This window comes from Podarcis liolepis, assembly GCF_965112155.1.
Source record: "Podarcis liolepis genome assembly, chromosome: 7".
Taxonomy (NCBI): Eukaryota; Metazoa; Chordata; class Lepidosauria; order Squamata; family Lacertidae; genus Podarcis; species Podarcis liolepis.
In genome coordinates this window covers 25,515,185-25,537,783 of record NC_139561.1, presented here as the reverse complement: position 1 = coordinate 25,537,783, position 22,599 = coordinate 25,515,185, and the positions used below count along the sequence as shown (strand labels likewise).

General features: G+C 45.7%; 1 protein-coding gene across 4 annotated transcripts in view; it reads left to right on the top strand.

Moving 5' to 3' along the window:
- The window catches only part of MEGF6 (multiple EGF like domains 6), a 210,932-nt gene that overhangs the window by 58,508 nt on the left and 129,825 nt on the right, over positions 1-22,599 (top strand). The window lies entirely within an intron of this gene.

Below are 22,599 nucleotides of genomic sequence, written 5' to 3'. Positions count from 1 at the left end.
GGTGTATGATAGATTTTCTGCACATTCGGAAGACCGCCAGTAATAATAGTTATAGTTGTCAGCTGCTGCTGAATCTCCCATTGCCATTTCATCTGGCTTCATGCAGGCCAAAGAATTTGATATCCTGACCTCCCCTCTTCAAACCATGGGGAGAAGAAGGGGCCATTTATGAAATCCCAAGCCCCTTACCCTGACACACTCACCCCAGAGGTTTTTTGGGGGGCGAAATTAAAACCTCCCTCTGTTCTCTCTTTAAAAAACTGAATTTTACGGATAAGGACGTAGGAAGCTGTCTTATATCAAGTCAGACCAGTGAGTAGTTCATCCAGCTCAGTATTGCTCATGCTGACTGAAAGGCTTTCAGGCAGGATTCTCACCCAGCCCTACCTGGAGATGCCAGGAATTGAACCTGGGACTTTCTGCTTACAAAGCAGATACTCTACCGCTGAGCTAAGTCCCTCCTCCAAAGGGGAATGCTGGACGAGATGGGCATTTAGGGTGGAACTTAATCTTCTGGAGGACTCTGAAATCTCAGCATGAGCTTTGTTGGGATCTGGCATGGTTTGGCAGCCCCAGGTGGATGTGGACAATAAGGAGAGATATGTAGCAGGCTCTGTGTGTGTGTTAAGGTTGTCATCCAGGGTTGGTGGACAAGGGTTCTCCACTTTTGATGCCAAGTATCAGAGATGGACAGGGACACGGGTGGCGCTGGGGTTAAACCACAGATCCTAGGACTTGCTGATCAGAAGGTTGGCGGTTCGAATCCCCGTAATGGGGTGAGCTCCTGTTGCTCGGTCCCTGCTCCTGCCAACCTAGCAGTTCGAAAGCACATCAAAGTGCAAGTAGATAAATAGGAACCGCTCTGGCAGGAAGGTAAACGGCATTTCTGTGCGCTGCTCTGGTTCACCAGAAGCAGCTTAGTCATGCTGGCCACATGACCCAGAAGCTGTATGCCAGCTCCCTCGGCCAATAAAGCGAGATGAGCGCCGCAACCCCAGAGTCGGCCAGAACTGGACGTAATGGTCAGGGGTCCCTTTACCTTTATCTTTTATCAGAGATGGACAAGCTGATCTGCCGGCTCTCTCCATTGCCCTTCGTTCAGAGCCCCATTGGGGAGTGCAGAAGACCTCAGCCATCCTGTGGGGGGCGGGGGCTGAGAAAGAGGCAGTGGCAGCAGAGCCAAAGGGGCAGGATGCAGCCTTGTCACCAAGAGCCAGGTGTCACTTCTGCAGTTGGGATCAGGCACATGTGCCCAGACGAAGTGTGCGTCTTGGCACAACTGGCATTCCCGCAAAGCAAGCAAATCTCTTTCGAAGCTGGGCAGGAAGGGTGCGATAACCATTGGGACATCTTGGTTGCTTCTCTTCAGTCCTGAACTTCTTGCTTCATTTGTATACTTTGGAATCATGACTTCTGGTTCCCATGTTTGCTGCTGCACCAGTATTGGTTAGTACCCCCAATAAAGATCTCTTTCTTACTCACAAGGAAGAGCCCTGTGGACAGAGGGGGCTGAATTTGGTCCTGGCAGATTTTTGATGTGCAGGAGCCATCCATCCATGGGTTCAATCCACAAACAACCATGCCTGTATTGTTCTACCTTAAAAACTCTCATTTGCTTCCTTGATCAGACTGTTCAGAATAAGTATGCATAGGCACAAGGACCAGGGCAACAACATCTGTATTTTTGTTCTGATCCCCCCCCCCGATGTTGCAAAATGTCCATGTTTGTAGCCCCCTCTCCTATGCACTGGTGGCTCCAGAGCTAGCCAAAGTGCCTTCTCTTTCCCAGAGAGAGCCGTCTGCGAACAAATTCCTGTCCTGCTATTTTTCCACCAGCCATCCCCTCTGCAATCTCAGCCCATGTACCTCGGAGAGCCGTTAGCTAGCATTTCTGCAAGAACATCTCTTGGCTCAGAAAGCACTTTTGAACTTTACACGCAGCTCATAATTGCTGGCCGCCTGCTGTCTAGTGAGAATGAGTATTATTACTTTTTCCCAACATTATGAGAGAAGGGAGGGGGGAGTCTGTAGCTGCCTAATTATTTTGTTATCATCCCATTGGGAGCCATTCAATTTCCTGCCAGTTTCCAATGTGTGGCTGTGCCTTTTCCTCTTTGTAACTCAGCCGAGGGATTAAGGATAAGGTTATATGTGGAGGTTTTTATAGTTCGATGGATTGAAGCATTAGGTGTGCAAGAGGAGACCTGTTGCTAAACAGAATGCATCTGCATGTTGCAAATAAAGAGTGTGGTTTGCCCTGCCAGCCAAAGGGCAGGTGAGCACCCATCCTTATTTACTTGCACAGAGCTTACTTGGTGCTTAGTTTATGCCTGGTCTTTACTGAGCATTTGTTCCGATTAATTAATCATTTATTTATTCTTTATTGCATTTATATCCCACCTTCCCTCCAAGGCGCTCATGGTGGTGTACATATTCCTCCTCATTCTCCCCATGCCATTTTCACAACAACCCTGTGAGGTAGGTTAGGCTGAGAGGCAGGGACTGGCCCAAAGCCAGCCAGTGAGCTTCATGGCCAAGCATGGGGTTTGAACCCTGCCTGCTGAGGTCCTAGTCTAACTCTCTAAACACTGTGCCACACTGACTCCTATCCTATTGGGAGCTGCCTGTATGTGGGCGGTGCCATCCCTTTTCTGTCTCTCTCTTTCTAAAACACACTTTCTCCTCCCACTCCCTCCCTGGCCAGAGGGCTTCTAGTCACACTTCTTTGATGAGAGCCAGTGTGGTGTAGTGGTTAAGAGCGGTAGACTTGTAATCTGGTGAACTGGGTTCGCTTCCCTGCTCCTCCACATGCAGCTGCTGGGTGACCTTGGGCCAGTCACACTTCTCTGAAGTCTCTCAGCCCCACTCACCTCACAGAGTGTTTGTTGTGGGGGAGGAAGGGAAAGGAGTATGTTAGCCACTTTGAGACTCCTTTGGGTAGTGATAAAGCGGGATATCAAATCCAAACTCTTCTTCTGCTTCTTCTGGGGGGAGAACAGACCACACTTGCCAGATGTCTGAACCAGTCGCTTGCAGAAGGCTTTTCAGATTAGGTAAGCGAGTCGCATGTGTCATAAGGATGGGATGGGGGAAAGCCTCAGGCCCAAGGGCCAAATGTGCCCCACAGGCCTCTCTATCTGCCTCTTGGGACTCTTTCAAGGCCACACCCCTTCCTTGACTCCACCCCTTCTCCAAAAGCCACTCCCCTCACCAGCCCTACATCATATCCTCCCTGACTGTTTTTCCCTGGCTGGAATGGGTTCTTGAACTCTCACCTGGATGGAGGATAGAAGTGTTTATGTGTCTCTACTAAGCTGCTGTAGAAAGGTAAAATTGGCACCAATTACTTCACCCACTTTTGCTTCTGGCCCCAGAAAATTACCTGAAAGGCAATGCAAGGGCAAAGAAAGGTTTTAGGGTCACCACTTGCCCATTCCTGCTTCAGTAATTGTGGGGTGGATTTTAATAGGTAGGAGAGGGTATATTAATTGCAATTTATCCCTTCAAGTGCCCATGTGTGAGGGTTGAGTATACAAAGAGCTTACCACTTTATTTAAAATGTGGGGCAGAGCAGAGTTCCAAGTCCCATCCATAGCAGAAATATGGAAATCATAGGAATAGGCTGTGAAGGCTTCTTTTAATTAAGTCCAGCTGTGAAGAGAGCTGGCTCCCACTTTCTCGCCATGCTTCTCAGAAAACAGGCTGAGAAGTAAGTTTAACATATGATTTACTTACTCATAATCATGCATTCATTCTCAGCAGCAACAGCAGTAAAATAAGTGCAGGCAAAATGCTTATATTTACAGTATAAACATCCTCAGGCATGTAACTGGTGCTGGAATAGTTGTATCCATCACTGGTCAATAGAGAAGGAAGGAAGGAAGGAACAGGAAATATTTATTTGATTCTTCCTTCCCAAGAGAGGAAGGGAAATGACATCACACAGAGTCTTCTCTACCAATTACATTTCTATGGTTTGAGTCTGCCTATCAGCAATGTGGCCGTGTGGTCTTACCCCCTCACATGCTAACTCACAAGAATATGCCTTGTTAGATTTGACTGCAAATCTCCCACAGTAACTGGTGTGCTGCTGGTTACCAGCTGCCAGTCTGGGTTTGGTTCAGTTGCTCATTGATGCACTTGGAGAACTCTCATAAGAGCAGCTAGGAGAGGAACATGAATAGAAATGGAAAGGAATGCCAATGGGCACAAGAAGATGCCAGCTCCACTTCAAGACCAGTTGAACCTGTCCTTTCACTTTACAAACCCGCCATGGCTTTGTTGGATGTGTTGAGATACAACTTGGCTTGTCCTGGCGGCTGATGTGTCAGCATGGAAAATGGAGAGAGAGAAAGAGAGACAAGAGGTACCTCCAAGCTTCCTAGACTGTCCTTTTCCCTGTGCTGACCTCCCTTCCTTGTAGGGTTACCAACCTCATTTCCGACTCCCTTTTCTCCATGCCCCACCTTGGGAGAGGAGGTGTCAATTATGGATGTCTGTCCATCCAAGCTGCAGGAGCAAGCTTGACTGGTTGCCTCTTCTCCTTAGTTAGAACTCAGATCTTTCTTATCTGGCATGCAATTCCTACAGAAACAAAAACAAACCATAGCTTTCTTGTTTCCCCTAAACTCAGAATCTCAACGGGATTATATCCAGGGCAAAGTGTGTGCCTTTGACAGTGACCCAGTGCTAAGTTCATCTTCTGCTAATGCAGAAGTTCAGCTCCCAATGGCATCATGCTTCTCTCCCCAGAATGATGGTCTGCGACTGCCTGTCGGAACTTGTTAGCAAGTTCCCCAGTGATGGTGTTTCAACTGATTAATGTCCCTACGGGAGCTTCAGACCCAGCAAGTCAGCAGCATCGGGGGAGCAAGAGGGCTGAGTGGGGAGGATGGCAAACTCTGGCCGAGTTTCTGTGGATTTCTTTCCAGCTTTAAAAAGGATAGGGTAGCAAGCAATGGGAAGGCTCTCTCAACCTCTCGCATTGTTAAGAGCTGCCACAGCCCAGAATAGGTCAGAGGTGCAGAGCCTTTGACATCCCAGATGTTGCTGGTGTCCAGCTTTCATGGACCCCCTGCCAGCCAGGAGTCAAAGATGGTGGGAGTTAACAACATATGGAGGGCCACAAGCTCCCTGTTCCTAGAATGGACAATATACAGTGGAGGCTGGTCCATTAGGATGAATGAGGCACTGCCCTAGCAACCTTATTCTGCCCTTATCCACCTCCCTGACTTTTTTCTGACAGCCAGCCCAGGGTGTAGCACTGGCAAGCAGTTTTCTCCTCCTCTGAACTCTGCAGAAAGGAGGATGGGGACAAAAGTAGAATTAATTGGCTCTGCTGTCATTGGCCCAGTTGATTGGGAGGTCTTGTGCAACAAACCCTCTTCCCCAAAAGATCAGACTTTTTCATGCTGAGGAAGGCAATGGGTGAATGCATTGGATGCAACAGCATCTAACTTCCCCATAAGCAGATCAGAATGAATGTTTGAAGTTTCCAGGTGAGAGCTTGGAGGGTTCACTTTTCTATGTATGGAAAAATGATTAAGATATAATTGTGATAGAGGGCCTGGTGTTTATTCTGTGTTCCTTCTCTTCTCTTCTCTTCTCTTCTCTTCTCTTCTCTTCTCTTCTCTTCTCTTCTTTTGCTTATTCTTGCTTCTTTCCTATTAATCTTCTTTAGATTAGTTTCACTTTTTGCATTTTATTTATTTATTTATTATTAATGTTGCAGTACATATATGAAATCTTTACATAATGATACATATACATTATATTCGTAAATTCACATTTTCACATTTCATTATGTACCAACATTTATCCATTTCTTATTTCTTGCCCTTTGTCTTCCCTCTACCCATGTATGACTTGTTATTATTTTGTAACTTTATTATTGAGATTGTATTTTTGTATCTTAATAATTAAACATTCAATCTTATACTGTATATCTGCTTAGCTTATCTTAACTTTGTGAAATCAGTCTATACATATGAATAAATTCTTGTTGGAGCATCTTTTGGTCATGTATTCTTCTACACATTTCCATTCCTGTTTGAGATTTTGATTAGATTGCATTCTAATTGTTGCCGTCATTTTTGCTAATTCAATCATTTGAAAAAAATTCTGTTGCCAATCTTTCAATGTTGGTACTTCTTCTGATTTCCATTTCCCCCCACTTTTATTGTGTTTTATGTTGAAAATTCTTAATAAAATTTTAAATATGTAATTGCTCCTAATAATGGCTTTTATGATGTAGGTACTTGGAATTCTTCCCCCACTGAAGCTTCATGACTGCATATTCGTTTATGGTTTTGTAGGAGGTCTTAGGGTAGCAGTCACATCTTGCGTGCATTTACATTTTCTCAATTTTGGGGGGGTGTATGTGTGTGTAAAATTATTAAATAGAAATGCATGATTAAGCCTGCCAAAAGACTCTACAGTTTAGAGAACAAAAGGATGGAAGGGGCTCCGCCTGGTGGCTTTTGTGTAAAACTGCAAATTGTGGAAATAAATCATGACTGGGAGTCAAGGTTCTAGTTTATGAATGAATACTAGCCTCGCTACCAGCGGAGATAGAGAAATTTGATTCAGTTTGTATATACCGGTGAATGTACCTGATTCACACTTTCTGAGGCAGTACATATACCGAAACACAGCCAGCCTTTGAAATTTGCACTTCTCTGAATTTTGCAGTGCAGATTTCCACCCAAGTAATATGTGCCAAAAAGCATATGCTAGGATAAAGCTTAAAAATGGATATATTTGTGGAAAAAGCCTACAAGAATACATTATACTGGGGGAGGGGAGGAATTACTGCAAAAAAGTTTATTTGGGGATAAATTTACACTAAACAGCTGACGAATTTTCACGAAGAACTTAAAAAAGAATTCACAAACTGATGCTGGGAACTGAAAAACTGAGGGTCTCAAATTGACAGTTTTTCCATCTTTTTTGGTACCCAAGTAGTGAAATCTTGGTTCAAGCAAAACAGTTACCGAGCATATTGGTGAGAGGGGATGAGGACAGCCCCCCTAATCAGATGCAGAAAATGTGGGGTCGGGGTTGGAAGATGAATTAAATGGAGCTCACCTGAAAATTTTTTTATATAAAAAAAGTTTATTCTGAAATGAGTGCATTGGCAAATGAAATGGATGCACAATTAACTATTCTTTTGCAGGCACTTTTCATTCATTCATTTATTCATTTGAAGCATCATCATCCTGCTCTTTAGTCCAAATAAGATTTACAGTGGACATGTTGCAACACCCAAGGAAAAGGGACTGGAAGGGAGAAAGGGAAAAGAAACAGCAAATCCACGTACACACTCCTAGTCACATGCTAAGTCTTCGCAATGACCAGATAGGTGCACCAACACCCTGACTCGTTATAAAGATAGCTAAGCTTCCTACAAAGATATTATTGCCTCCTTGGAAACTTGGGCTGTATGATTCCTGCGTCTTCATCTCTTTCTCTCCATCTCTCTCTCTCTCTCTCTCTCTCTCTCTCTCTCTCTCTGCCAACAGGAATGTGTCCCATCTGTAGATTTTGGTTGCCAGTGAATCTGATTGGTGGGTCTGTTTACGGTGCCTCTGCAGGGGAGGATGATAAGGGATGGTCATTGTTCAGGAAGCCGGACAGATGCTGGCAGCCCAGAGGAGCCTCTTGCGCTTCTGGAAGCTTCCTCCCTTTTCTCCCTCTCTCCTTGAGATGCTATAAATTCCTACACAATAAGCTTGTCTGTTTGGTGAGGGGTTTTTTTGTGCCCAAAGACAGATGGAAGAGAGGAAAGAGGAGGGGGGTCGTTATCGGTTTTAAGTCAGCAAACTACTTTCATGTGGGGATGTCAGAACCTCTGTAAATAAAGGACCAGATGTGCCCTGAATCCTTCCCTCCTCCCTTGAAATTCAATTGTACTTCTTGAGCTGCAGAACCAGTTGCAGATGCTGGCCATTCACTCCTGCGATAAAGTGACACAAGGCAGAGATATTTTTTGGGTGGGGGGTTCCTTAAAGACTACGTTCCCTGAGTACAAATTCAACAGGCAGGGCCAGGATTAGCAAATGCCACAAAAGGTAGTGCTCTGTAGTAGTTAGAGCAGGCAGCCCCCAAACTCGGCCCTCCAGCTGTTTTGGGACTACAGTGGTACCTCGGGTTACAGACACTTCAGGTTACAGACTCTGTTAACCCAGAAATAGTACCTCAGGTTAAGAACTTTGCTTCAGGATGAGAACAGAAATTGCACAGCGGCAGTGGGAGGCCCCATTAGCTAAAGTGGTATCTTAGGTTAAGAACAGTTTCAGGTTAAGAAGGGACCTCCAGAACGAATTAAGTTCTTAACCTGAGGCACCACTTTACAATTCCCATCATCCCTGACCACTGGTCCTGTTAGCTAGGGATGGTGGCAGTTGTAGTCCCAAAACAGCTGGAGGGCCGAGTTTGGGGATGCCTGGGTTAGAGTGTCGGTCTAGGGCCTGAGAGACCAGGGTTTAAAGCCCTAACCAGTCCAACCATGTTCCCCTTGCCCTGGAAAAGGATTCCAATGCAACTTCACGGGTCTCGGGGTTGCTGTGGTGTAATAGAGTGCTGCACTCGGACCTGTGTTCAAATCCGCATTCAGGCACAAAGCTCACTGGGAGGAGGTGGGTCAATCACTGTCTCTCAGCCTAACCTGATGTTGTGAAAATAAAATGGGGAGGAAGAGAACCACGGGCACTCCTTGGAGGAAAATCTCATATAGAAATGTAAAAATAACAATCACTGAGTTTGGCGGGAGTGGGGCAAATGGTAGAAACCATAGTTTAGGCGTAGAATGGATTCCTTCAGTGGCACAGTCTCTGCTTTGCATGCAGAAGGTCCCGGGTTCAATCCCAGCATCTCCAGGGAGGGCTGGGGGAGACTCTCTGCCTGAAACCCTGGAGAGATGCTACCAGTCAGTATAGACATTACTGAGCTAGGTGGACTGAGGAGTCTGATACAGGATAATGCCACTTCATCTGTTCTTAAGCTTATCTAATTCTACTGCATGTTCCAGGGCCAACAGGGCCATTTTGAAATACGTAAGTGAATAAATAAATAGATGTAAATTCAAAACAAAACAGTGGCTCCTCCAGTGTCTAGAAGACCCTTATCGTCCGTCAAACCAACAAACCCATCCAGAAGATAAAAGAGAATAACCCAATAATTGTATATCTTGAAAGTAAAGAATGGGAAGATTTTCCCCATCCCAATTCTTTGTGTGTCTTCTGCCTTCTTCTGCCTCATGCTTCTCTTCTCCTGAGATCTGCTTTTACTTAGGAGTTTTCATCAAATAAATTGCAGAACTGGTGCTTCAGGTTTCAGTTCCATTTATATGCAGCATCCCAATCTCACGGCCTGGTACATTGCCAGTGCACATGTGTGCATGGATGACACACTTCATTGATGAAGCACTATTAAAAACCCCCCACAACCTGATAAGAATATGCTTTATACTGAATCAGACCATAGTCTCATGTAGCTCACTGTTGCCTGCACTAAGTGGTAGCAGCTGTAGGAGGAACTTTCTGTTACAGAGACTCATACCAAGTTTCCAACTGGCCGGACTTTATTCAGTAATGTGTTGCAGGGCAGAGTCCAGAGAGCATTTGACTATGCACTCTCTCCAAATCTGCATTTTGGTTTCAGATGCCTGCTGGAACTTTAGGTTTTCACATTTCCAGCAGACGAAAGCACTCTTGTCACCTTAGTACAACAAATCTGCTTCCTCAGGGAACCTCCAACCCTACAGTTCTTTGATTCTATTATTCTATTGCAGTTGGGAAGGAGGCAGGGAAAATGCATTAAAATGAGCAATTAATGGGGAGATGTCTAAAAGGTAAAGGGACCCCTGACCATTAGGTCCAGTTGTAACTGACTATGGGGCTGCAGTGCTCATCTCGCTTTATTGGCCAAGGGAGCCGGTGTACAGCTTCCGGGTCATGTGGCCAGCATGACTAAGCTGCTTCTGGTGAACCAGAGCAGCGCACGGAAACGCCATTTACCTTCCCGCTGGAGTGGTACCTATTTATCTACTTGCACTTTGATGTGGCAGGAGCAGGGACCAAGCAACGGGAGCTCACCCTGTCACGTGGATTCAAACCTCTGACCTTCTGATCGGCAAGTCCTAGGCTCTGTGGTTTAACCCACAGCGCCACCCGCGTTCTATGGGGAGATGTCTACGCACCTGTAATTCAGGGGAAGTGTTCATGGTTGTCCATTCCCCCACAAAAAAAGAAAAGAAGAAAAACAGGAGTGCTCAGTAATGACTGGACATAGTATTCTTGGCAGCTGCCCTCTTCTCATAGATTCCTATGGAAACATTCTTGGATAACACACTTATTATCAAGGGCAATTGTCTGGAATTATAATGCTGTTTTTGGAATACTTCCACTCCCCTCTCCTCACAGCCTTCACTTCTTTTCCTGCTTTGATCTTTTCTCTTTCTCTTTATTGTTGCCATTATTGCTTCTTGCATATTACAAAGGGGAAAAAAATTATAAAAAATAATGACTGGACATAGTCTAAGCTCCACATAAGCTTTGTGGATGAATATAAGCTCAATGAGTAGATTGTTGGAAGGAGTCCGCCCTCCTTGCTCTGGGCTTGTTCACACTTCCCCTTGTGCTGTGCCTAGAAAGCAGTTTTCTGCTTGTCCAACACTTTCTAGACATGAGGTCTGGGTGGATTTGCCTTTGCCTCACCACTTCCCCCTGGAAAACTCCCTCTTTAGTGCTAAATTAGTACAGCAGCCTGCAGAAAACCCAATAGCCATTTGTTCCGATTCAACGCTAAAGATTGGGTTTCCCCGGAGGGGAAAGGCAGGGCAAATGGAGGTATGCCCCACCTCTGACATCAGAGCAGCCAAGCCAATAGTAGGGAAAGATAAGCTTGGTCAGCCCCAGTGTGACTTCAGATTGGCTAATGGCATCAAGAGTTGTGATGAAAGGAGAGAGGTCAAAGATGAAGGGGGAGGCAGAGTGCAGAGCAGGAGAAGCGCAACCGCTGAGGCACCAGAATATCTGCATTCTGTGATTTGTCACCGTGAGAAACTGTGTGCATGACCTCCATTGGCAAGAACCGCATGGTAGTTTATGGCCCACAAACCACCCATCGGCTAACCCTTGTGATAACAGCTTTTTGAGGGGACGCCCTCTGCACTGGGGTTATACAAGCAAGCTGTTAGTCTGGTATGCGGCTTGGATTTCCCCAGTATTTGTCTTGGATGCACCGGAGCACACCCTTCGCATGCAGAAGTTCAGTCCCTTGCATCACCGGTAAAAGAGGACAGAGAGCAGGGAAAGATTTTTGCCCGAGAGCCCCTGCCTGTGCAGATGACGCTGAACTGGATGTCTCCATGGTTTGGATCTGTGTCTATAACATATGAAGAGCCCTGCTAGGCCCACCCTGTTTTTGAGATGCCTCTGGGAAGCCCACAGTTCCAACAGTGCTCTCTTCACCTGTAATTCTCAGCAGCGGACAATGGAGGTGGAACCTAGCCACCTTGTCTAGCAGCCATTTGTCTAACCTTCTGAGAAGGCCATCCAAGATGGTGTCTCACCACCAGCTCTCGTGGAAGTGGATCCCATTGTTTAACCAAGCAGTGTGTGAAGAAGTATTTTATTCTGCCCAGTAGCGTAGTGTGCCGGGGTGGGGGCACAGGGGCAGTTGCTCTGGGTGCAAAATTGTTAGGGATGCGAAATTTCAACACTTGGTGCTGCCTCAATATAGCTGTGCACTTCTGTTGCTGTTGAAAATGGGTTCTGCATGCGAACCAGGAATCGACCTCTCCAGGCAATGAAATGATTCTTCTTTTCTTATCTCTGTGGCTGTGATCTCCTGGGTGCTGCGGACGCAGTTAGGCAGTTGAATGTGCATGCGTACTCTGACTGTTTCCCTCCTTCCCTCCCATTCCACTCTCATTCCCCGGGCACTGGCAACCCATGCTACACCACTGATTCTGCCTGTCCTACATCCCCCCAACATTCAGCTTCATTGGGTGACCCTGAGTTCCAGTATTACAAGAGAGGGAGGACAACTCCCCCTTTTTTTGCTGTTTTCTCGTGCATGATTTTACACACCTCCGCCTCCCCCATTACTCACCCACCGGGGCACATTTAGGGCAGTGAGAGCAGTGCGGTTGCACCGGGCACGCAACCAAGTAGGGTGCCTTCCCAAAGCCCGGTAAGTGCTTGCCTGGCTTCAGAGAGGAGGTGCAAGGGTCCTAGTGTCCTCCTTCCTCCTTCCCAAAGCTGAGCAAGTGATTACCATGCTTTGGGAAGGAGGTAGGAGATCTCTAGGTCTCTGCCAAAGCCTGTCTTAAGCTGGTGCCACAAGGGCTGTGGGGAGGGCGTCAAATGGCCTTGCACAGATTGTGGCATAGTAAAGTAATAATAATAATAATAATAATTTCCCCAGCCACTCTGGGCGGCTTCCAACAAAGATTAAAAATACATCAAAATGTCACACATTAAAAACTTCCCTGAACAGGGCTGCCTTCAGATGTCTTCTAAGTGTCAGGTAGTTGTTCTTCTCTTCGACATCTGGTGGGAGGGCGTTCCACAGGGCGGGCGCCACTATTGAGAAGGCCCTCTGCCTGGACCTCAGTGCTGAACGATGTGGGTGGAGACGCTCCTTCAGGTATACTGGGCCGAGGCCGTTTAGGGCTTTAAAGGTCAACACCAACACAAGCTCTTCTTCTGCATGCACACCTAATGATCCTCTTCCCCTGAAGAATTTCTGCCCGCTGTTTCACCTTGGAAATCAATAGCGGGTGGGACCTGTGGATGTAAGAGTAGGCGACCCACTCTTGGTTTCACAGGTCAGCAGGGGATGTCGACAGTCTTCTCCCCCAGCCTGCAAAAAGGCAGACATTACTTCACAAGCTCCTGCGAATTAAAAACAGACAGACGTTGATGGGCAAATCCTCTTTTTCGTTTCTAACCGGCCTGCTGATTCACCAGGGTGGTCGGCTGCAGCGCCAGCTTTCCAAACACCTCTGGCAGCAAGCGCACTTCGAGCCCAGTGGCGCTCTGTTCATCTAGGATTGTGGCCTCGACCCTTTTGCGTCTTGTGGTGGTCTGTCCTCGCCGGCCTCTTCGGCGTTTGAGCACACATCATTAATCACCCTGTCATCCCAAATGCTGCGATCCCTCGCGGAGAGTTCCTTGTGAGAGGTGCCCCCGCTGTTCGAGTCTGGATGAAGAACTCTCTGAACTTCTTTGGTGCCTGCGTGTGATGTCAAACCATGGCAATGGTTCAAGAACGGAGCGAAACGTTGCTTTAAAGAGCAACCCATCTCGACCAGTTTGGAGCTTTATTTTGGAATGGTCATGATGGGCTCAGCGTGGTTTGCCTAGGAAGGAGTTTTTGGAATCCAGACCTTTCGCTGAACCTGAGCAGGTTTTCAAAACGTCAGGGAAACAGAAACCCGAGGTTCTCCTAGGTGGAATGCTCTGTGTGCTTTTATTTCGTATTTCAAGGATTGTAGATCTCGGATTCAGCTTGGTTAAAGCGGATGGGGCAGTTGCAAGTGGTGGAAGGGTTTTGGTGGAGAGTGAATGGTGAATTTCTTTCCAGTTTTTTAAAAAAGGAAAGGGGAACAAGCAATGGGAAGAAACACACACACACACACACACACACACACACACACACGCTTTGTCTCTCTTTCTCAGTCTCTCAGAGTGTGAAGAGCTGCTACCAGATATAATAAGTCAGGAGTGGAGAACATTTGATCCTCCTTTTCTGCAACATGTGCTGATCATGGGTCTGGAACCCAAGCCTTATGAGGAATGGTTGAAGGAGCTGGCTATGTTTAGCTCAGAAAAGAGATTGAGAGGAGATAGCCATCTTCAAATATCTCAAGGGCTGTCACATGGAAGAGGGAACAAGTTTGTTTTCTCCTGCTCTGGAGGGTAGGACTTGAACCAATGGCTTCGAGTGACAAGAAAGGAGATTCTGACTATAGAACGGTCTCCCTTGGGGAGTTGTGGACTCACCTTCCTTGGAGGTTTATAAGCAGAGGTTGGATGGCCACCTGTCATGGATGCTTTAGCTGAGATTCTTGCATTGCAGGGGGTTGGACTAGATGACCTTTGGTGTCCCTTCCAACTCTACAATTCTATGATCCTATGATCCAATTGGTCCCAGCCAGCATTGTCATGGAAAAGGAGTTTAACACTTGCCAGTGCAGCTGATTGCTGCAGCTTGCAAAACACAGGACTTTTGCAAGTGCCCATGACCAGCTGATCGTCAGGCAATGTAAAATGCTGTGCTGCTACCCACACGATTTGATTTTGAAACACACAGGCACAAAATGGTGTACCAGATGTCATGGGGACTTTTACATGAGCAAAAGTGGGATCTCTGACATCATTGTGATGTCAGGTGATTGACAGGTGGCTGGCCCTGCCCACCTTTCAATCTTGACCTGCAAGGGGAGGGGAGGATCTGTCTCATTGTCTTTATCCACTATCCCGCCTGGATCTAATCCATATATATTGTGTCTTTGAATATGCAGCTCCCATTTAAGAGTCACAACTAGCAGCTGTTGGCAAAGCTGCCTCCCATGATGTTTTGTTCTGTTACCTTTTCAAAGAACCTAAGACCTCTGCCAGATCTCGCTTCCATGGCTGGCATGGTCACATTGTCTGGACTCGTCAAGAGAGGGCCATAACTCAGTGGGTAGAGCAGATGCTTTGCATGGCAGAAGGTCCTAGGTTCAATCCCCAGCATCTCCAGATAGAGACTGGAAAGAACTCCCTGTCCAAAACTCTGGACAGCTGCTGCCAGTCAGTGCAGACAGTACTAAGCTAGTGATGGACCAACGGCCTATCTCGATAATACAGCAGCTTTTGCATTGCAAGCCCTGGAGAAGTGCAAATTTCGAAGGATGGTTAAGTTTCAGTTTGTGCATTATTTCGGAAAGTGCAAATTAGAAAGGTTCACCTTCAGTGTACAGTGGTACCTCGGTATTCGGACGTCTCCATCACTGAACGTTTCAGAATCCGAACGCCAAAAACCCGGAAGTAAATGCTTCTGTTTTCGAATGTGCCTCGGAAGTCGAACGGCGTCTGCTGAGTGTACAACTGTATTTTTCTCAATTTTCTGCAGACTGCCCAATGTGCCTCAGTTTTCGAATGTTCTGGAAGTCGAATGGTCTTCCGGAATGGATTACGTTCAAAAACTGAGATACCACTGTAACGTTAAATCAAATTTCTCCCTTTTCCTCACCGATAACAGAATGTTTCCACTGTTGCTGTTCCATTGTTGCTGGTCCTCATTCCTAGCCATTGTGCCTCTAACATCTCTCTCTCTCTCTCTCTCTCTCTCTCTCTCTCTCTCTCTCTCTCTCACACACACACACACACACACACACACCATGAACAGCCCAACACTGGACATTGTATAACTTCCTCACAAAATGGAGGGGGAAAGGAGAGGGAGAGAGAATCCTTTACAACACCTTAAAACATGTTTTAAAAGCCAAACACAGCACCCCTCCCTGCTTTGTGTTCAAATACAGGATTTGGAAAAGTGATCCCTTTAAATCTGACCCCCCCCCTCGCCATTCAACTCTCTTGCCTGGTTCTTTCACTGTGTGGTTCTCTTCATGAACTCCTAAAACATCTAGGTTTTCAAACGCTGAAGCTTTTCAAAGCTATGTGGAGGGGGGGGGCAAACACTCAACGGATCGGATTTCTTCACTCTCTTCCTGCTCTCCACCCGCACCTCCAGGATCTTAGAGTACCCCCCCCACACCCCAGAGTGTCCTTTTCTTTACATTCCCCACATACACAAATAAATCTTGGGGTCTGGTGTCTGGATTGAATAACAACTGTGTGTTTTATGGCTCTCTGAATAACCGTAGAGGTTTGGAACGAAGGATTCTTTTTGTGTGTGATTGGCATCTAGGGCCATGGGTGGTGTGTGAGGGGTGGTGAGCAAGAGAGCAAGAGTTTTAGCAGCACAACAAGAGCATAATAAAAGCCCTGCTGGATCAGGCCAAAGGGGGGCCCATCTACTCCAGCATTCTGTTCTCACAGTGGCCAACCAGATGTCTGCAGCTCTTTCCACTTGCAATTGGTATTCAGAGGCATTTGCCTCTGACAGCAGAGGGAGAACACAGATCATGGTGGGTAGTCACTGATAGCTTTATCCTGCATGAATTTGTCTACTCATCCAGGGAGAGTATGACTAAGAAGGTCCCATAAGCGACTTAAGACTGCATTACAGTGGTACCTTGGGTTACAGACGCTTCAGGTTACAGACTCCGCTAACCCAGAAATAGTACCTCGGGTTAAGAACTTTGCTTCAGGATGAGAACAAAAATCATGTGGTGGCAGCGGGAGGCCCCATTAGCTAAAGTGGTACCTCAAGTTAAGCACAGTTTCAGGTTAAGAACGGACCTCCAGAACGAATTAAGTTCTTAACCTGAGGTACCACTGTACCTCAAGGACCGTCTCTTTCCATATGAACCTACCCAGACCCTAAGGTCGTCTTCTGAGGCCCTTCTTCTGGAGTTCTGGAGGGTGGCAACATGAGAACGGGCCTTTCTTGCAGTGGGTCCCTGTTTGTGGAATGCTCTCCCCAGGGAAGTTCGCCTGGCGCCTTCATAATACACCGTTAGACGCCAGGCAAAAGCATTCCTCTTTAACAAGGTTTTTGGCTGATTGATATCTGATGCCCTTTTAAAATGTGTTGGGGAGGGAGGGTTAATTGGGTTGCTCTTGTTTTTATTATGTATTTTGTGTTTTTATATTGTGAATTTATGCTGTGAACCATCCAGAGACCTGCGGGTATAGGGGAGTATACAAATTTAGATACTAATACTAATACTAATACTAATACTAATACTAATACTAATACTAATACTAATACTAATACTAATAATAAAGTACCTGTGGGGGAAGTCCCAGCAGTTCCTTCAGAAACTTACTCTGAATGGTTGGTTGCATCTGCGGGAACCTATCCCCGTCCTGGTGTCTGAGTCCCATACAAATGTTGGGGGAGTATTTTAGCAGCATAAATATTCAAGCTGAGGGCTTCAAAGGAGCCTCCTTTAAACCTCCCAAAGGTTAGAATGGCTTTAGCTGTCCTCCAACCTAAAGGTTTTGCTGCCTCTTTCTGAACATCCATTTTAATTCATTTGCGGGGAGGTTATACAAGAACATGCTTTTGTCTTGTGTTCATCCTGATTTGCTTGTTTATACGTTTCCTGACCCATCATTTGTTCCTCCCACAGTTTTCAATGCATTTTCCTGTCACTTTCCTAATTGCAAGAAGTCTGTTTCTTCTTTTATCACCAAGCTCTTTAATCCACCTTAACTGCACAAACCTACATTTCTGCTAGGAAACCAAACCCCTCCCTCAAAACGCTGACAGTCTGGAAGTGTCCTTAGTTATAACTGACGTCTGGGTTGCATTCAGAGGAGCTTTACTCAAGGTAGACCCATTGCAATTTAATGGGCCCAAACTATTTATTTAAGTGGCTATACTCTTAGTTTGACTACTACTGGATACAGCCATCTGTCTAAGATGAACACCAATCAAATTCCGAAAGAGCCAAAATTGTCAATTTCAACACGATGAAGGTGGATGGCAAAGATAGGTGTGTAGCTGTTTTTTTTAAAAAAAGATCTGCCACCAGGGGGCAGGATCTTTCCAAAAACAAGAGGCATTGAGGGGTGGAAAGAGATGAAAAGGTGCTTATAAGACAGACACTGTTTTTGGACAAATTTGTTTGGGGCACTGGACGATAATTAATGCTACTGTTTTTATGGTGGGCAGCACATTCAGGTGTCGTCAAGATGATTTTAGTTTCTTGGAGGTCATTCATTTCACTGGGTCATCTCTGAGTACAGCCCTATATCTGCAAACATATTATTTATTTACATCCCTTCTTTTTCTCCAAGGAGCTCAAAGTGCCCTACGTTTTCCTCACTCCTCCACCCCAAAAGGTAGGTTAGGCCCACAGGCAGTGACTAGCTCTAGGTCACACGCAATGAGCTTCGTGGCCAAATGAGGTTTTGAACCCTGGCCTCCCAGGCCCTGAATTTAAGGTGTGGGGAATTGAGAAAGTGAGCGAAACTGAAATGGATAGGTTTGTGGATGACAGCTCCCCCTGGAAACGCATCCCAGCAGTCAGGGCCCATAAGGTTTTCAAGAGTTCCCTGGCACATGCATCCATCCCCCGCCTCCTTGAGCTTGTTGTGACAGCTGAAGTCGCCTGGAACGCACTCTCCCTTGGCTGGACTCCCAGGTCAACCGTTTCTGAGCTCCCTTCTGAAGCCGCCTGGCAGCCCAAACTTAAGAGCCGCCCGAGCGCAGTCTTAACGCTTTCTGCGTCAAAGGCTTTTCACCCAAGTCGGATCTCTGCCAGTATTTCCCTGAAGTCCCTTAACTGTGGTGTCTTTCTTTTAAAGCCCTGGTTGCTGAACAGTAACAGGATGGGTCCAGACAACAAAGCACAAGCTACCTTCTTCTGGTGCCCCAGCAAAGTTCCCTGTAATCGCGTGAGACAGGTTCTGGGGATGAGGAAGAAATTTTATCCGGGTTGCATTTAAAGGTAACCTGCTGAATTTGCACACCCACACCCATTTTTGTATAATTTTTTTATTGAGTTTTGATAACTCCTAAACATCAGATCAGTTTCTTAAATAACAATAACTGACCATTAATCATTTGAATCGCTGGTACTTTTGCACTTGGCAAATTGCCCTCCTTGGAAAGAAATCTGATAAGCCGAAAGTATCTAAATGGCAGAGCTCAAATAATCATTTATGGGATAGAGAGCGTGGTTTTATTTCTTACGCAGATATCAAGGAAGGCACATGGTTGCTCAGCCCAGCAGTATATGCAAACGTCTGGCTCATCTAAGAACCTTTATTCTCAATAATGATGGGACTCACAGGTGGAGAAGACTTTTATTTTTGCATGTCATTATTATTTGTAAAGGGGATATTTGTATTAGTTAATACCCCTTTGGAGCTGCACTGTATCTTTGTGCTTTGTACTGTGATTCCTGCATCGCAAGGGGTTGGCCTAGATGACTATTTGGGTATCTTCCAACTGTGATTCTATGATTTTGTCCTTCTAGACTGTGATGCCTTATTCTTTTACACTTCTGAGTCTTGATTCCCCCCCCCCTTTTTGTTAACGTCTGCACTTTTAAAAAACAACAACAACACAATAAAATGTTTCTTTTTTTAAAAACAAACAAACAATAATTGACGTAACCTAGTAAAAAATAAAGCTTGAAAACAATATAAACAAAGAGCAAACATTGGGCAAGGATTAAAGAAGAAGAAGTATGTAGTAGTCTTTAATGATCATATTGGGTAAGTATAATGTCAGGGAACTGACATCAGAGGCACGGGAGAAGGAGAGGGTCTCTGATTCTGCAGGAGAAGGTCCCAGCGCTAGGGGGAGACTCAGCTGGGAAGAAGGGGAAGAGAATGAGTGTAACACCAGGGATCCAGGAGAGCAACGGGACAGGGAGGTGCAGGGGCTCCAGGAATCTTCGTTGGAAGTCAGTGAGGAGAGCCCAAGCACCCCGCTGCCCACACCCACCCTGCGCAGGAGACTCCCGCGCAGTGAGAGGTGGAGACGATTAGGTGTCAAACAACTCTTATGTTGGCAACGCTTTAAGAAACGCCCACAGACAGATTCTACAAGTGACTAAGGGCAGCCACGCTGAGATGGGCTGTGCAGTTCGAATGGTTTAACCAGGCAATCTAATGCTCAAACGGAGCAGGATTACGCACGAGTAACTCCCAACCACTACATATAACACCAAAAAGTATGTCTTTTATTTTGCAAATTCAGGAAGAAGGGAGAAGACACACAAAGAAACAAAAATAATATATTGATGAACTTCAGCTTTAACCAGATCCATTTAAACACCAATGGTGGAAACCGACCATGTACTTGGATATTGTGGATTGGGGGGGGGGGGGTCAGTCTGGATGATTCTCCAAGTCCCATCCAATTCTTGGGATTCTGTATCTGTGTATGTCAAATGTATGAGAGCAAGCTTGCCCAACCTGTCCTTTTGTCTAGCTCATGGTTTTGGCTGATTCGCTTAAGCACCATAGTTAGTATAACCAAAGAATTGGCTCCATGCCGTAGAACAAATGGGCGGACCTTTCCTCTACCCCCTCACTGTCTGCTAGGTAGGAGAACAGTAGATGGAGGGGGAGTTGGGGAGCACTAAGCAGAAAGCAGGCTGGAAGCTGGGGACACAGAGACATGCTTGATCTGTGCTGGATCCAAAGCTGTGACTAATGGAGAAGCAAACAGTACTGATTCTTCTCAGACTTAAGCTTGAAATTTTGGCTAACCTATATTAAGAACTTTCATTCTCTTGCTAATTGTGCTGTTTGAAATGATCATTTTATATCTGACTTCCTTTAGTCATGTTTTCTTTTGAAATGTTTAAAATAATAATCATTCGGGGTTAACGTTGCTGCATTAAAGGTGCCTTCTGTAGTTGACCTTCTTGATAATGTTTTATTTTGAAATCTTTAAGATAATAGTTGAGTTCCCTGTAAATTACGTTGCTTTGAATGTACGTATACTTTATATTTTGCTTTCTTCGGTATACTTTCTTCAGTCTACTTTCTATTTGACTTGATTCTGGATTGTTTTATTTGAGCTTCTAAAAGGGACACGGGTGGTGCTGTGGGTAAAACCTCAGCGCCTAGGGCTTGCCGATCGCATGGTCGGCGGTTCGAATCCCCGCGGCGGGGTGAGCTCCTGTCTTTCGGTCCCAGCTCCTGCCCACCTAGCAGTTCGAAAGCATCCCTAAGTGCAAGTAGATAAATAGGCACCGCTTTCTAGCGGGAAGGTAACCGGCGTTTCTGTGTGCTGCGCTGGTGCCGGCTCACCAGAGCAGCTTCGTCATGCTGGCCACGTGACCCAGAAGTGTCTCCGGACAGCGCTGGCCCCTGGCCTCTTAAGTGAGATGGGCGCACAACCCTAGAGTCAGACATGACTGGCCCGTACAGGCAGGGGTACCTTTACCTTTAATGTAGGTTGTAAACCTCTTTGAGAGGTTTTTGCTTTCTTTCTTAAAAATATAAAGTGGTGTAGAAATTAAATGTAGAAGAAGAAGAAGAAGAAGAAGAAGAAGAAGAAGAAGAAGAAGAAGGAGGAGGAGGAGGAGGAGGAGGAGGAGGAGGAGGAGGAGGAGGAGGAGATCTGTTTGGGTGTTAATGCTGGGAGCTCCTCTATCTTATCCTCAGGTTGTACAGTGGTACCTCGGGTTAAGTACTTAATTCATTCCCGAGGGCCGTTCTTAACCTGAAACTGTTTTTAACCTGAAGCACCACTTTAGCGAATGGGGCCTCCTGCTGCTGCCACACCACCAACGCGCGATTTCTGTTCTCATCCTGAAGCAAAGTTCTTAACCCAAGGTACTATTTCTGGGTTAGCGGAGTCTGTAACCTGAAGTGTATGTAACCTGAAGCGTATGCAACTCGAGGTACCACTGTATATATGTGTAAATAAAAACATACATCTGAAAGTCGCCATAATCTCTGCTGACCTTCATTCCAAGGAAGCGGAACTCAGGGTAAGCTTCTGGAGTCTCTCACTGCTCAGAGATTGTGGTGGCATGTAACCATATTGACACAACTCATAAACCAAACCGAAGTGAATTTACCTGTTCTACATTGACCTCTTCACACTTTTAATTTATATGTTAGCTTTTCCAACAGTGCAGTATCTCAGACCTTCCTGCACCAGTAGTTCAAATCAGCTCCAGACTTAGCTCTCCAAAAACCTGCAATCCTGAGTTGTGCAGCAGTCAATAAATGTCCAACTAGCTCCCTACTATAAACAATAGCATCGTCTTCCATTTTAAAAAAGATTGAGGAGGGCTAGTTGTAGTATGAGGGTAAAAGATGACACTTTACCAAAGATCTGATTTCTTGGAAGGCTGTATCCCAGAAGGCTTTAATTTGCACTTTCTGGAACAGTATACTAACTGAAACAGAGCCATCCTTCGAAATTCGCACTTTCCTGAATTTTGAAATGCGTTTCTCTTGCCAAGGAAGAAGAAGAAGAAGAAGAAGAAGAAGAAGAAGAAGAAGAAGAAGAAGAAGAAGAAGAAGAAGCCGCCTGCACTGGGATCAAGTGTCCATAAAAATATACCCCTTAGTGAAAATGGAGATGTCAAAATTACTGCTTTGGTGGAAATTAGAATCATAGGATCGAGGGGTTGGAAATGGTCCCAAGGGTTGTCTAGTCCAAACCCCGAATGGCTGTGCAAAAATTGGTACGTTAGGCAAACTGCCTTACAAAGGTGTGTGTATTAGGAGAAATGTGTATCAAAATGATACCAAATTTCCATGAAGTTTTTTTTTAATTGCAAACTGATTATGTGGCGTCGTGACAATATGCCTTGGACAGGTGAGAGGCTCCACCCACCTCTCATATTTGACCCACAAGGTTGATCCTCATATGATATTTGAAGATGACTTAAGAACAACCATACATTTTTTCTACTTCTCTGCCATACCAGGATATATTATGGAACACACCCACCCACCAAATTTGCATTCATTTGCACTTCTGGAGCCAAAGCCA